Below are 12,715 nucleotides of genomic sequence, written 5' to 3'. Positions count from 1 at the left end.
AACAGTCAAGTATCATACTTCACGACTTCAAGCTATACTGCAAAACTATAGCAATCAAAATCATATGGCATAAAAAATGGATACAAAGATCATTGGAAGCAAATAGAGAGCCCAGAAATAAACCCGCACCTGTATGGTCAATTAATCTATGACAAAGGAGGCAAGAAAATGCAATGGGGAAAGGACAGTCTCTTCAACAAATGGTATTGGGGAAACTGGACGGCTACACACAAAAGAATGAAAGTGGACCACTTATCTCACACCATACACAAAAATAAACTCAACATGGATTAAAGACTTGAGTCTAAGACCTGAAACTATAAAATTGCTGGAAGAAAGTATATGTGGTAAGCTCCCTGGCATCAGTTTTAGCAATGTTTTCGGGCTCCAACTCCAAACAGATCGGAAAACAAAAGCGGAAATAAACAAATGGGCATATATCAAGCTAAAAAGCCCTGCTCAGTAAAGGAAACCATCAACAAAATGAGAAAGCAACCCACTGAATGGGAGAAGACTTTTGTAAACGTTATATATTAGCTAAGTGGTTAATATACAAAATATTTAAAGAACTCATACAAATCAATAACCAAAAAAATCAGATTTAAAAGTGGGCAGACGATCTGAATGGATCAGTTTCTCAAAGAAGACATACGGATGGACAAAAGGCAAATGTAAAGATGCTCAACATCACTAACCATCAGCGAGATGCAAGCCAAAACCACAATGAGACCTTGCATCTATCAGAACGGCTATTATCAAAAAGACAAGGAATTACAGGGGTTGGCAAGGATGTGGAGAAAAAGGACCCCTTGTGCACTGTTGGTGGATATATAAATTGATGCAGCCACTCTGTAAGCAAGACGGAAGTTCCTCAAAAGGTTTAAAAATAGAAATACCCTTTGATCCAGCAACTCCAGTACTGGGTATCTATACAAAGAAAAAAAAAACACTAATTAGAAAAGATACATGCGCCCCCGTGTTCAATGCGCCATTATTTACAATAGCCAAGATATGGAAACAACCTAAGTGTCCATAGACGGATGAGTGGATAAAGAAGATGGGGTACATACACTTGCAATGGAATGTTGCTCGGCCATAAAAAAGAATGAAATCTTGCCATTTGTTACAACATGAAGGGACCTTGAGAGTATTTTTCTAAGTGTGACAAGACAAAAACAAACACAGCATGATTTCACTTATATGTGGAATCTAAAAACCAAAACAAACAAAACAAAACTCAGGCTCATGAATACAGAGAACAGGCTGGGAGGGTGTGGGGGGGCTAGTGGGTAAAGGGGATCAAGAGGTATGAACTTCCAGTTATAGAATAAATAAGACACAGGCATGTAATACAGAGCATAGGGAATGTAGCTGATAATACTGTACTAACTTGTATGGTGACACACGGAGACTACACTTATCATGGTGAGTGATGGATGGAGTTTGAATCACTGTTTTGCACCTGAAACGAATATAATATTGTATGTCAACTATAACTCAATTAAAAAAAAAAAAAAGACTTGCCTGAAAGGATTTTTTTTAGTTGTTGGATTAAGACTAAATTTCAAACAGAACAGATCTAAAGGTGAAAGCCCCCCGTCTTTTACCTAGCAAGTAGGGGACAGTGAGGACTGTCACTTTATCCATAAAATGAAGATATTACCTTTCTCCGTCCTCTGAGCCGTGATGTCACTGGACTCACCTACACTGCATGTGTAAGCTGTACTTACTATATAACTACACATTACTGTATACTATGCGGTTTCCTGTGGTTGCTGTAACAATTCACCACAAGGCAACTCACCTTTATTGTCTGACCAGTCTGGAGGTCAGAAATCCAAAATGGGGCTCATTGGATTACAGTCAAGCTGTCAGCAGGATCGTATCCCTTCTGGAGGCTCTAGAGAGGAACCTGTTTCTTTGCCTTTTCTAGATTCCAGATGCCTCTTCATTCCCTGGACTGCAGCCTCCTCGTCCACCTTCAGGTCAACAGCTTTGGGCAGAGGCCTTCACGTGCTACCATTTCCCTAGTTCCCCCTCCCCCAGTGGTGAGGACCTGTGATTACCATGGGCCCACCAAGAAGCTGGATGATGTATTTTAAAGTCAGCTGCTTAGCAACCTTATTCCATTTGCTACCTTAACCCCTTCGCCGTGTACCATGATCCACGCAGTTTCCCAGGATCAGGATGTAAACACCTTTAGGCGCCATTATTCTGCCTACCACATCTGGTAAACCCGTTTTCTCCTCTGTGAAAGGGGAAGGATATTGGTTGGTTAGAAGGATTGTTAGAGGGATTGCATGAGCTGATGTGCGTAAATGGACAGCCACAGATCCACCCTCGATTCCCCTACTTCATTGCAAACCTGGGCACTCAGGCCTTCCCCCTACCCCCATGGGCTAGCACCGAGACTGGACAGCCTTTTCCGGGACGCAGTTCAGGCACTCAAGGATGAGGACTCTCATCAAAGCTGTCTTCTTCATCCTTGGCTCTTAGCTAGGGTAGTACATTGGAGCACGGGCACCAGGTGTATTCATTAAGATCTATTCCAAACAGGTGTGCACAAAACCAGATGCATATACGGTGCTGCTTGGGAACAGAGAAAAGCTAAAGCTAATTTGGGTTTTGAAGGCAATAAACTAAATGAGATCACTCTCATTAGAGTTCCAAAATAGTAAATTCAAAGACAATTATATATTATATATTAACTTTCTTACAATAAAAAATTTAGGAGTTTTTGCTTTTTAAGTGACTATTATTTTTAAGCCCTTATTGAAGCTTTGCTCTCCCCTTGGCCAGAGTTTCCATTTGACAATTGGCAGAGAGGACAGCCATTTACATGTTAACCTGGGGAGGGAGGGAAGATATATACATAAGCCAGAACTTAATAACTTCAATCGTTAAAATCAAGAAGGTATTCATCATCTGAGTGAAGGACCAGATAAAAATAAACAGGTAACACCTTATGCAATTATAAGGCATTATAAAAAATTAATACCTGCAACCAAATAAGTCACACAAATGAAAGTTAATAATGAAATTAAAGATATTATTCTATAGTATCTTTTAGTCAAAGATTAAAGGGTTCACCCACCTTATTACTATAATTACCCTATTATTTTATAATGGAAAAGCAAACTTTGCATCAACTATCTGATATGTTCCAAGGAGGGGCAAGAAGTTTTATATTTATCCTTAGAATCAAGACAAACACCTCCTTCAGTTGGTAATTAAAATTTGAATTAAAAGTAATAGTTTGATTTTGTTTAAGATGTGGTTTTTAAAAGGAATTCACCCATCAGTACAGAGGGGATAAACCAACTTGGCTTTTCCATGGTGCGGGAAACCTCACGACACAAGCCCACATTGCCACCTGGTGGCAAGATCAGACTTTGCAACAATTCATGTTGAGAGATCCCTAGCCTTTGATTTACTATTTAAAAAGTGAATTTTAGGCAGTTATTGTTTAACTTCAAGAAAAATGAAAGGGGTTGAGGGACAAGGTGTTAAATGTGCCAGATTAAAACAAAATGTACTTCAAATGCCAAATCTTCTTAAAAACGCCATTAGCCCACCCCCAATGACAATCTATAACCCCATATGAGCTCACCTCAGTTGCCCACGGTGTGGAGAGACACATCAGAACTTTAAAGAACCCTCCTTTGTTTACCTTGAAATTCAGTAGTGACACTTGGCCAAAATAAAATCAGTAAGGCTTTCGAGTTGTAGTTACCTAGTTGTAGAGAGCATAGGAGAAGCTCCAAGCACACCTGGATGCAATAAGTGCTTGTGATTCCCTTTTCCAAATACATCACAACAGTTTCAATATTGGGGTTGAAATATTAAGGAGAATTCCATAAGAAAAAGGGATGTAGCACAATAGCCAACATCTCACGGATGGAGAACACCAAGCTACTCATTCCAGGTGATGGTGGAAGAGATGAGAGCCTTCCCTGAAGCATCTGGAAGGTCTACCATGAGGTCATTGTGGGGGGTTTGCCAGTGACTTCTCTTCCTCAGGAAGCTTTATGATCAGTCCCAAAAGAACTCGACAAGATGACTCCTATTTGAAACCAATACCATTTATAGATAACTCTAATTGTTGTATAAATTGGACCCAATTATCAAATTAAGGACACACATACCTTCCTAACAGGATGGAGTCCAGCACCAAGCACCACGTTGCTTTCCTTGGGGCTTCCCCCGTAAGTACAAGGACACTAAGAGGTGATTTCCCCAGTTCCTAGTCCCCCTCAGCTTCACCGGTTGCCACCTCCCGGCATAGCAAGACACATATGGAACCCTCCAGCTCTTCCCTGAAAGCCAACCCCTGCTTGCTGGTCTCGGCACCTCAGCTCAGCTCGGCTCCCCTGCCCTTCCCAAGCAGCCTGAGATTTACCAGCGACTCTTCACAGGACAAAGGAAGAACCTTGATGCTTTCTCTTGGGAAAACTCCCAGCTTTTCAGAATCTACTCTTTAAATTCACACCCTAGCGGCCATTTTATCCCATGAACTCTGGGGAGTTGAAAGGTTTTTCACCTGAGCCACACGCCCCTTGGACAGGGAGGGGGCCCTGATCTCCTCATGTTCCTCCCATTGTTTGAGAGTGGGGCCAGGACACACACGTCCCCTTAGGCTGGAAAGACCCCCACAAAGAGGCCTGCCCTGCCAGCATATCTCCCTGGTGGGAAGAAACCAAGTTCCACAAGACCACAGGCTGATCCCCCACCACCCAAGCTGCCATTGCCTCTCCAAGGACCGGACAGCAAAGGAAGTGCCTCCTTCCCCAAGGCCCAAGGCTCACCTCGTTTCCAAATAACCACCTCCCAGAAAGACTACTAACGGTCACACCAATACCTTTCCAGAAGAGTCTCAACCCATTTCCTGGAGTCCCAACAATCATTAAGAGGTCAGGCATGGGTTCACTTCCTAGAGAAAAGGATGTTTGGTTTTATACCCACATAGTCATCTTGAATGCAGTACTGGAAGGACCCTAAATTAAAATGAAGGGGATGCCCGAGCCACCTCAAAGCCTCTGTATTTTCTAGAAGCTTCCCTGGTGCTAGATGGTTCCCTATGAACCCAGAGAGCGTTGGTGTTTGCTAGATAGGGACAGTGAGCAATACAGTTAGCAGTATTGTCTCAGCCTGATTTTAATCATGGACAGTGGAACCAAATCTGAATGAGGAAGCCAGGAGGAAAGGAAAAAAAAAATAAAAACAAACTATTCTTAGTGAAGGATGACGGCATAGAGGGTATTTCTGCAACTAAGATGAAAAGGAGAGAAACCCAGGGTTGCAAAATGGTGTATCTGCGGTCAAGATCACTGATCTGCCCTGGTGGTGGCAGCCTCTAGGAAGACTGGAGAGTGGGATGCAGAGGAGTGGGGAGGGTAGAGCCCCTGGGGGGAGGGGTCAGAAACTAGAACCCCACTCAGTAAAGTCACTGGAAGTGACAAGAGCAGGGTGGAGAAGAGGGCCAGGAGCCAGAAGCCACCATGTTATAAGAATGGGAAGCCACAAGGCCATAAGCAGAGAACAGCCCAGCAAGGAGACAAGAAGGCACGAATGGAGTGCATTAGAAATGGTAGCCACTTTTGCAAGAGGAATTCAGAACAAGTGTGAAAATGAGGAAGGAAACCAGCCCTTCCTCCTGGCTTGGAAGCTTCTTCTGCATTCATTACCAAGGCTTCTGTAAGAGCATGGTGGCAAAAGCCATCCCTAGAGGAAGTTCATTGATCACACATGGTCAATTCTGAAGCTCTGTGCACACTAGAAGGGTGAGGGATGGGGTCAGACTGAGGCAGGGTGGGGTTTTAACTAAATCCCATAGTAAGAATGAATTTACATTGTTAACCGGTGTACATGCATGATGGCACCCTCCCTCTGCCTCCCTGCCACCCTCCCACCAACAAAGATTTACTGAGCACCTACTATATGCCAGTCAGTTCTAGGCACTGCGACACAGAAGTGAACAAAACACCTCAAGTCCCTGCTCTTACAGAATTTTCATTCTGCTGGAGGAACAGACAATAAGCAGATCAAGTATACAGTATATTCAATGGGAGTGAGGGACACCTGGGAACAGAGCATGGAAAGAGGCAAAGTTTCAGCTGGAGAGGCTTAAGAAGGTCTCAGGAGTGAAAGCCTGAGAGAAATGAGGGTGAGCTATGGGACACAGAGGGAGAAGCATTCATGCAGACACAACAAGGTCAGTCTCTAACCCTGGAATATGTCGGAATGTTCACAAATATCCAAAGACCAGCGAGACAGAGTGAAGGAGGGAGCAGGAAGTAAGTCTAGAGAGGCAAACAGGGGTGGGGGAGACCGCAGAGTCTTGTAGCACACCGTAAGGTCAGAATGAAACAGGAAGGGGCAGAATGTTGCTGTGACCCACTAGCAGCACTGGTCTAAATCCAAACCCAAGTCTTTGAGATGACACTGGCATTAGTCCTGACTTGAACCTTGAGTTGAATATGAGAAAGACTGAACTAGTCTGAAAGGGACTGACTGAACCAGAAGAAAGTGGAAGGGGTGGAGTTGTTTTATCCCACTGTCTGTGTCACACTTATCTCTAAACCAGTGGGAAATGCCAGTTGGCTTAGATCAAGATCTTCTACTTCCCCTCTGCTGGAGGTGGGGTCCAACCCAAAGAACTTGGACCGAGAGTGGGAAAATGATGGTCCCTCTGGTCAGCAGAATAGTGGCCCCAAAGATGCCAGCATCCTAATCCCCAGCACATGTGGACACGTCACCTTACACAAAGGGACTTTGCAGATAGATGGTCTTGAAATGAGATTATCCTGGGTTAGGTGGGCACTGTCATCACAGGGTCTGTTAGAGGGAGGTAGGAGGGTTGTAGCAAGAGGAAGAGGTGTGATATGGAAGCACAGGTCAGCATGAAGTGGTTGCTGGCTGGAGGGCCACCAGCCTGGCCATGCAGGTGGCCTCTAGATGCTGGAAAAGGCAAGACACAGGTCCTCCCCTGGAGATCGAGATGGATGACGATGCCTAGCTCCTATGGTGTTCATTACGAGCCAGCCACTTCCTTCAGCACTCTACTATTAACTCATTAAATTCAAACAACAAACTTATGAGATGGGTATCAATGCACTTTTTTTTAAAATCCCCATTTTACGGATGAGGAAACTGAGACACAACCATGTTGAAAGCTGCCCAGGGTGATAGGGCAAAGCCAGCATTCAAACCCAAGCAGTTTGTTTCCAGAGCCCTGAGCCCAGAGGGTGTGCGTCCTCTTTCTGTGCCTTCTGGGTGTACCTTTTTCACAAGAGGCAGAACCCCATGGACCTCTGGGCATGATGCCCTGAGAAGGACATAAAACCACTTCTGTAGTGATCCAGCGAAGAATGTGCAATCTGAACCTCATCAGGGAAAAATGTCCAAGAAAACCCAATGACAAATATTCAATTTTAAAAGGTGGAGGCAAGGGATGACTGCATTCTTCAGAAACATTAATGTAATAAAAGACCAAGGCTAAGAACTGTTTCAGATTATATTCCAGAGACACAATAACTAAAATGCAACACGTGACCCCAGCCTGGATTTAGTCGCAGAGCGGGAAGGCTGTAAATGACACTGGATGGATGTGGACGATGGATTCGGGGAAAAAAGTATTGTATCAGCGTTCAACATACTCAGGTTGACAGCTGTCTTAGGACTACGCAAGAGAAGAGCCTTACCCTTAGGGATACACACGGAAAGGGTTAGGGGTAATATACGTATGCCATACGCCCCCTGCAACTTAGTCTTGGCTTCAAGAGAAAGTAAAACATGGGAATACAGGCACATTTGTGAATGCACATGTATGTGTATACACATACATTATACATCAGAAATGCATAGTGTGTGCACATAGAAAACATGTATGTACTCATGTGTGGAGAGAGAGAGCAAATATTGAAGGAAATGGGGCAAAATGCCAACTAACTGATGAATGTGCCTGAAGGGTGTATTGGGGGTTTTTTGTATTATGCAACAATTTCAAAAATTGTTTCCAGATAAGAAATTCAATTAATTGCTCATTGGTTTACAAAAGCATACATGTTTTGATACTATTAATATATATATTTACATGAAATATAACATTATATATATTTAATACTCGCTGAGACACTTGAAAAGCTATTAGTAAGTTGTCTCTGGGGAAAGGGATCCTGATGTTTTTTTCTACTATATTATTTTTCTAGACTTTCCAAGCTTCCTTAATCAATTAATGTTACCTCCATATTCAGAAAAAAGAAACCAAAAAAATAAATGCACATCACACTTAATGCCCACAGGCGGCTTACCTGCAAGAATGCTTCCTTCTTTACATTTTTAAGTGGTTTTGAGTTTTCTAACTCAAGATCACCCATGACCATCAAGCAGCTATTAAAACTTGCAAATTCTTGCCACATCTTTTTTTGAAATAGGATTAAAGGACAGAACAAAAATGCATTTTCAATGTTTATTAGGTACCAAAAACACTAGGTTCTTTAAAACGTCTTACAGTCCCCCCCACAACCCCACAAGGTTATAAGAGGAATGTGCAAATCGGACGACATCACTGGCAACAAGGCTGCACTCTGGAGAAGTTCCATCATTGTGCTCAAGAGCACACATCAGGTCAAGGGCAGGGCGGTGATCCAAATCCAAGTCTGTCTGTCCTCAGAAACCCACGCTGTTTCTCCTGCTGCCTCCTTATAGATGCTCAGTAAAAGGCTGGTGCACACATACGGCCAGATAACGCCTCCAACTGTGGGACTGGTTAATACTTCAAAAATAAAATTCCAAGCCAAATACGCACTATCTCGTTTCAATTCTAACCCAAATAATCAGACAACTGCCCAATCTCCCACCTCATGTGTATAGAGACAGTAACAGCTGACATTTGCTGAACCTGGTGTCACACCGCTCCAGGAGCTGCACCTCTCCAATCCCGTTCGCACCCAGCGACGCGAGCATGGCGAGGATCCTCAGAGACAGCTGAGGCGCACAGAAATAAAATGCCCACAGTCGTAACTAGGTAAGTGACCAAACCAAAATTACAACCTATGCAGCATCACTCCAGACCCCATGCTCCTAACAACTTTGATAGGCTTCCTTCCCAAGCTACTCATGCTTAATATTCCAAACCAGAATGCTATAAATACCATTTACAAAGCTATCAATCTAGATTAACTGGTTGAAAGGCCTGCAATAGTCTGAATTCCGAAATACCCTAATTTCCGAAACCTTATGCAGCCACACCCTACCCTCTAACCACTAGTGCACTGTATAATGAGCTGTAGGTATATTATTTGTCAAGATTTTCAAAAGCAGAAGCCATTTTTTATTTTATACTTCCAAAAGAGTGACCGAGACCAAAGGAAGCTGTCTTGCAATTGAATGAATGCCATGAAGTCAGTTTCACAGTATCATTCCCCTTTTCCAAAGGCAGTAGGGCACGGTGAGAGGCCCAAGCTTGGGAAATAGACTCAGCTCAACCACAAAATGCACAAGTTCATTTCTCCAAGTTCTTCTCGGTTACAAAGTTTAAAAGCTTATTCCAAAGAGTCAAGATAAGGTAAAGTACCTGACATACATTAGGTATGTAAAAATAGTTTTTACTGTTCCTCAAACTTTATGCCTGTTTCGATTGATCATATTTTGGGCATTCTGGGCCCAATCACCTGTTGACCAGGCACGGGTGCCGAAGCATTCTTTTGTCCCCGGACAATAGGATCCCACCCCGACTCCCACCAGTGTGCAGGACATGGGAAGTACTCCGTATTATGTGGTATCTTAATCAAGAGTCCCATATTCAGATGAATACAGATCGCGTAGGTCACTAGTAAGTGAAACAGTAAGAAACAGGTAGTGATGGGAACTGGAGGTAAACCTGCAAGTCCTATGCTCCAAATCTTTGATTTTTGAAAAGTGGGAACTGCAGATGTTTATTTTTCTAGTTGAAGAATGTGTGCAAGAAACACCTCCATAGCAACACTCACGGGCACATATGTGGTCTGCAAGCACAGGGGGAATGCACGAATCGCAAAGATGCAGTCACGTGAACCCACATGGGTACATGAGCACCTTTTATCTTCCCTCAGACTTGTTTTCCTTTCTACTATAATTGTGTGTGCAAATGAGTATACATACGGTCACGCACAGCAGGTGGCCATTAGGGCTCCATTTGTCTGACCAACGGTCCTCGGGCCAGCCTTCATACCTCAGTCCTACAACGACCACCATCAAAAAAATGGCTTCAGGGACTGTGGCAAGGACTGGGGTAGGTATTTGTGTCATAATTTCAATGGTAGCATCAGCAGCAACAGAGAACATCGCCACAACAGATCCCAGCTGACAGAGCAGAGGAGCAAACAGTGTGTGAGTTCACGGAACACATGTACACAAAGGATATGCTACTTCAAAGTGTGGGCACTTTTAAGAAATTTTAGGTGAGGGCAGAGCTAGAGAAGTCAAACTCTGAGTAAAAAACACTTATGTCACATTTTAAAAACATGCAAAATACACTATATAAATGATTATTGCGTACATGTGGAGTAAAATCTCATGCGTGGACAAGGAGGATACAAACTTCAGGCTAGTAGTGTGACAAAGAAAAATGTGCTCAGAGAAGGGTATAAAGGAGACTTCTGTTATTATTTTTCATGACTTGCTCCTTAAAAGAAACCAAAAGACCTAAACAGAAAAATAAGATCTCGGGAAACCTTTGTAATAAAAACAATAAAATCAAAACAAATGGGGAAAGACACCACCATTCTACAGCCACAACAACCCCTCCCATCCCCACACTACTATGACATGGGGAACACATTATGCAAAGGTAAAATTTCATTATCTAGTGGCATCTGCAATGTACCTTCTGGAGTTAAGAGATCAAGTACGGGATGGAAAGGGTTACTTACATATTTGAGTAAGTGTTGGAGACATTTATACCATTTACTACCTCAACAAAATGCACCAATGTTACAAGACTCATTCTCAGTAACAGGAGCCGTCCTCTCTTATCACATCATTACGCAAACATTATGGTGAACACACAAATTTTTAGCACTTTTAGTGTATATTCCAATATACTTATCTCCCTGAAATTCCCATTCCACCCACAACACAAAGGAACCACCTTACCCAATTAATGTTAAAATTCTTAAAATCCTTGTGATAAGTGTAAAATCTTGCTAAGAAATCATGTCTTAAAACATATATAATGAAATTCCTCAACTGACAAATTTCATGGGAGTCTCAAAGTACAAGAGCATTTTTCCCTTGGAGCGATAATTCACTTATTCGATACACTAAATACCATCAGTAAACTTTTAAAAGAAAATCTATTCTTAAGTTTTATTTATTTAAGCAGTCTCTACACCCCACGTGGGGCTTGAACTCATGACCCCAGTACCAAGAGTTGCACACTCTTCTGACCGAGCCAGGCAGGAACCCCTAAAAGAAAACCTAAATTTTATTTTAATATGTTGTAAAATTTGCTTGATAGTAAACAAAAAGCATCCAAAATACTTTGCAACAAAATTTTCCTTTGATTCTTACAAGTCGAATTTCCCAAGCGAATAGTTTCCTAAATTTAATTCAAAGTAGCATGATACACACCCAACACCTTTATATTTATCTATATATTATACATTTAAGGATATACTTTCAATTAAAATAACACAAAAAAAGTTTACCCCCTTCCGCCCCCCCCAAAAAAAACATATTAACACCTTTATATGACTCCTAACAAAGCTCTACTTCCTAAAACACGCAACATACTACAATAAGGGATTCTCATTGCTCAGATAATGTAAAATAGATTTCAGTCCCTTGCAATTACAACTCACCACACTCTTTTAGAACATAGATGTAACTTCTCACCCTCAAAAACACTTGGGTTTCCCTCAGGAGTCTTAAGTATCTGTATTACTTGACACCCTTTGTTCCTTGTAGAACAGCATCAAGAAGTTATACATTTATCAAAATTCAGAAACTGAAATAATGGTTAAATCTTTTTAAATAATGGTTAAATCTTAAAGGATCATATAGAAGAGTGAAGTCATACTGTTCTCCAGCCTTGGTTACATAAACCATTCCTTTAAATTCCATAGCCTCCTTCTTTAATGCATTAATTGTTTAATAACGTTCCTATTGATTTTGAGTTGAGACTGTCAATGGGCAGATGTTTTCTCTGCACTTCTTTGGGAGATAAAGGCAAGAAAAGTCTTTGAATATTTAAGATCAAATGTTTTCACAAGGAAATGTTAAGTACAGCTTTTAGAAAAGGATCAAAGATATCACATAATTACCGTATGAATTTTCTGTGGAGACAATATTGGACTTGGACCAGGGTACAGGTCACTCCCTTTCCTTCTAAATTAACAATGGCTGAAAGTATGGGCTCTAGGATCAGACCCTCAGGATCAAAGTCCTGTGCTGTTAAAGCTGTGTAAACCTCTCTGCGAACCTGTCTGCCCCAGCACACGATGCAGATAAGAACAGTACCCCCTTCAAAGCTCCTGAGTGAGGACTTACTGAGTTGACACACAGTACCTGGCACATATTCATAAGCACCTTGAAAACCATCTCATACTTCGAGAAATACAGGACAGGCAGAATCAATTTCCTAGTGGGTAAAGATAACCACGTGGGGTTATGAGCAAAGTGGTAATTAAAAATAATCCCATAAAATTTCTCAAATCATCTTTGCAGACAGCTCACA

This window comes from Lontra canadensis, unplaced genomic scaffold (assembly GCF_010015895.1).
Source record: "Lontra canadensis isolate GAN:19392208 unplaced genomic scaffold, GSC_riverotter_1.0 scaffold57, whole genome shotgun sequence".
Lineage (NCBI taxonomy): Eukaryota > Metazoa > Chordata > Mammalia > Carnivora > Mustelidae > Lontra > Lontra canadensis.
Note: the sequence above shows the minus strand (reverse complement) of the source record.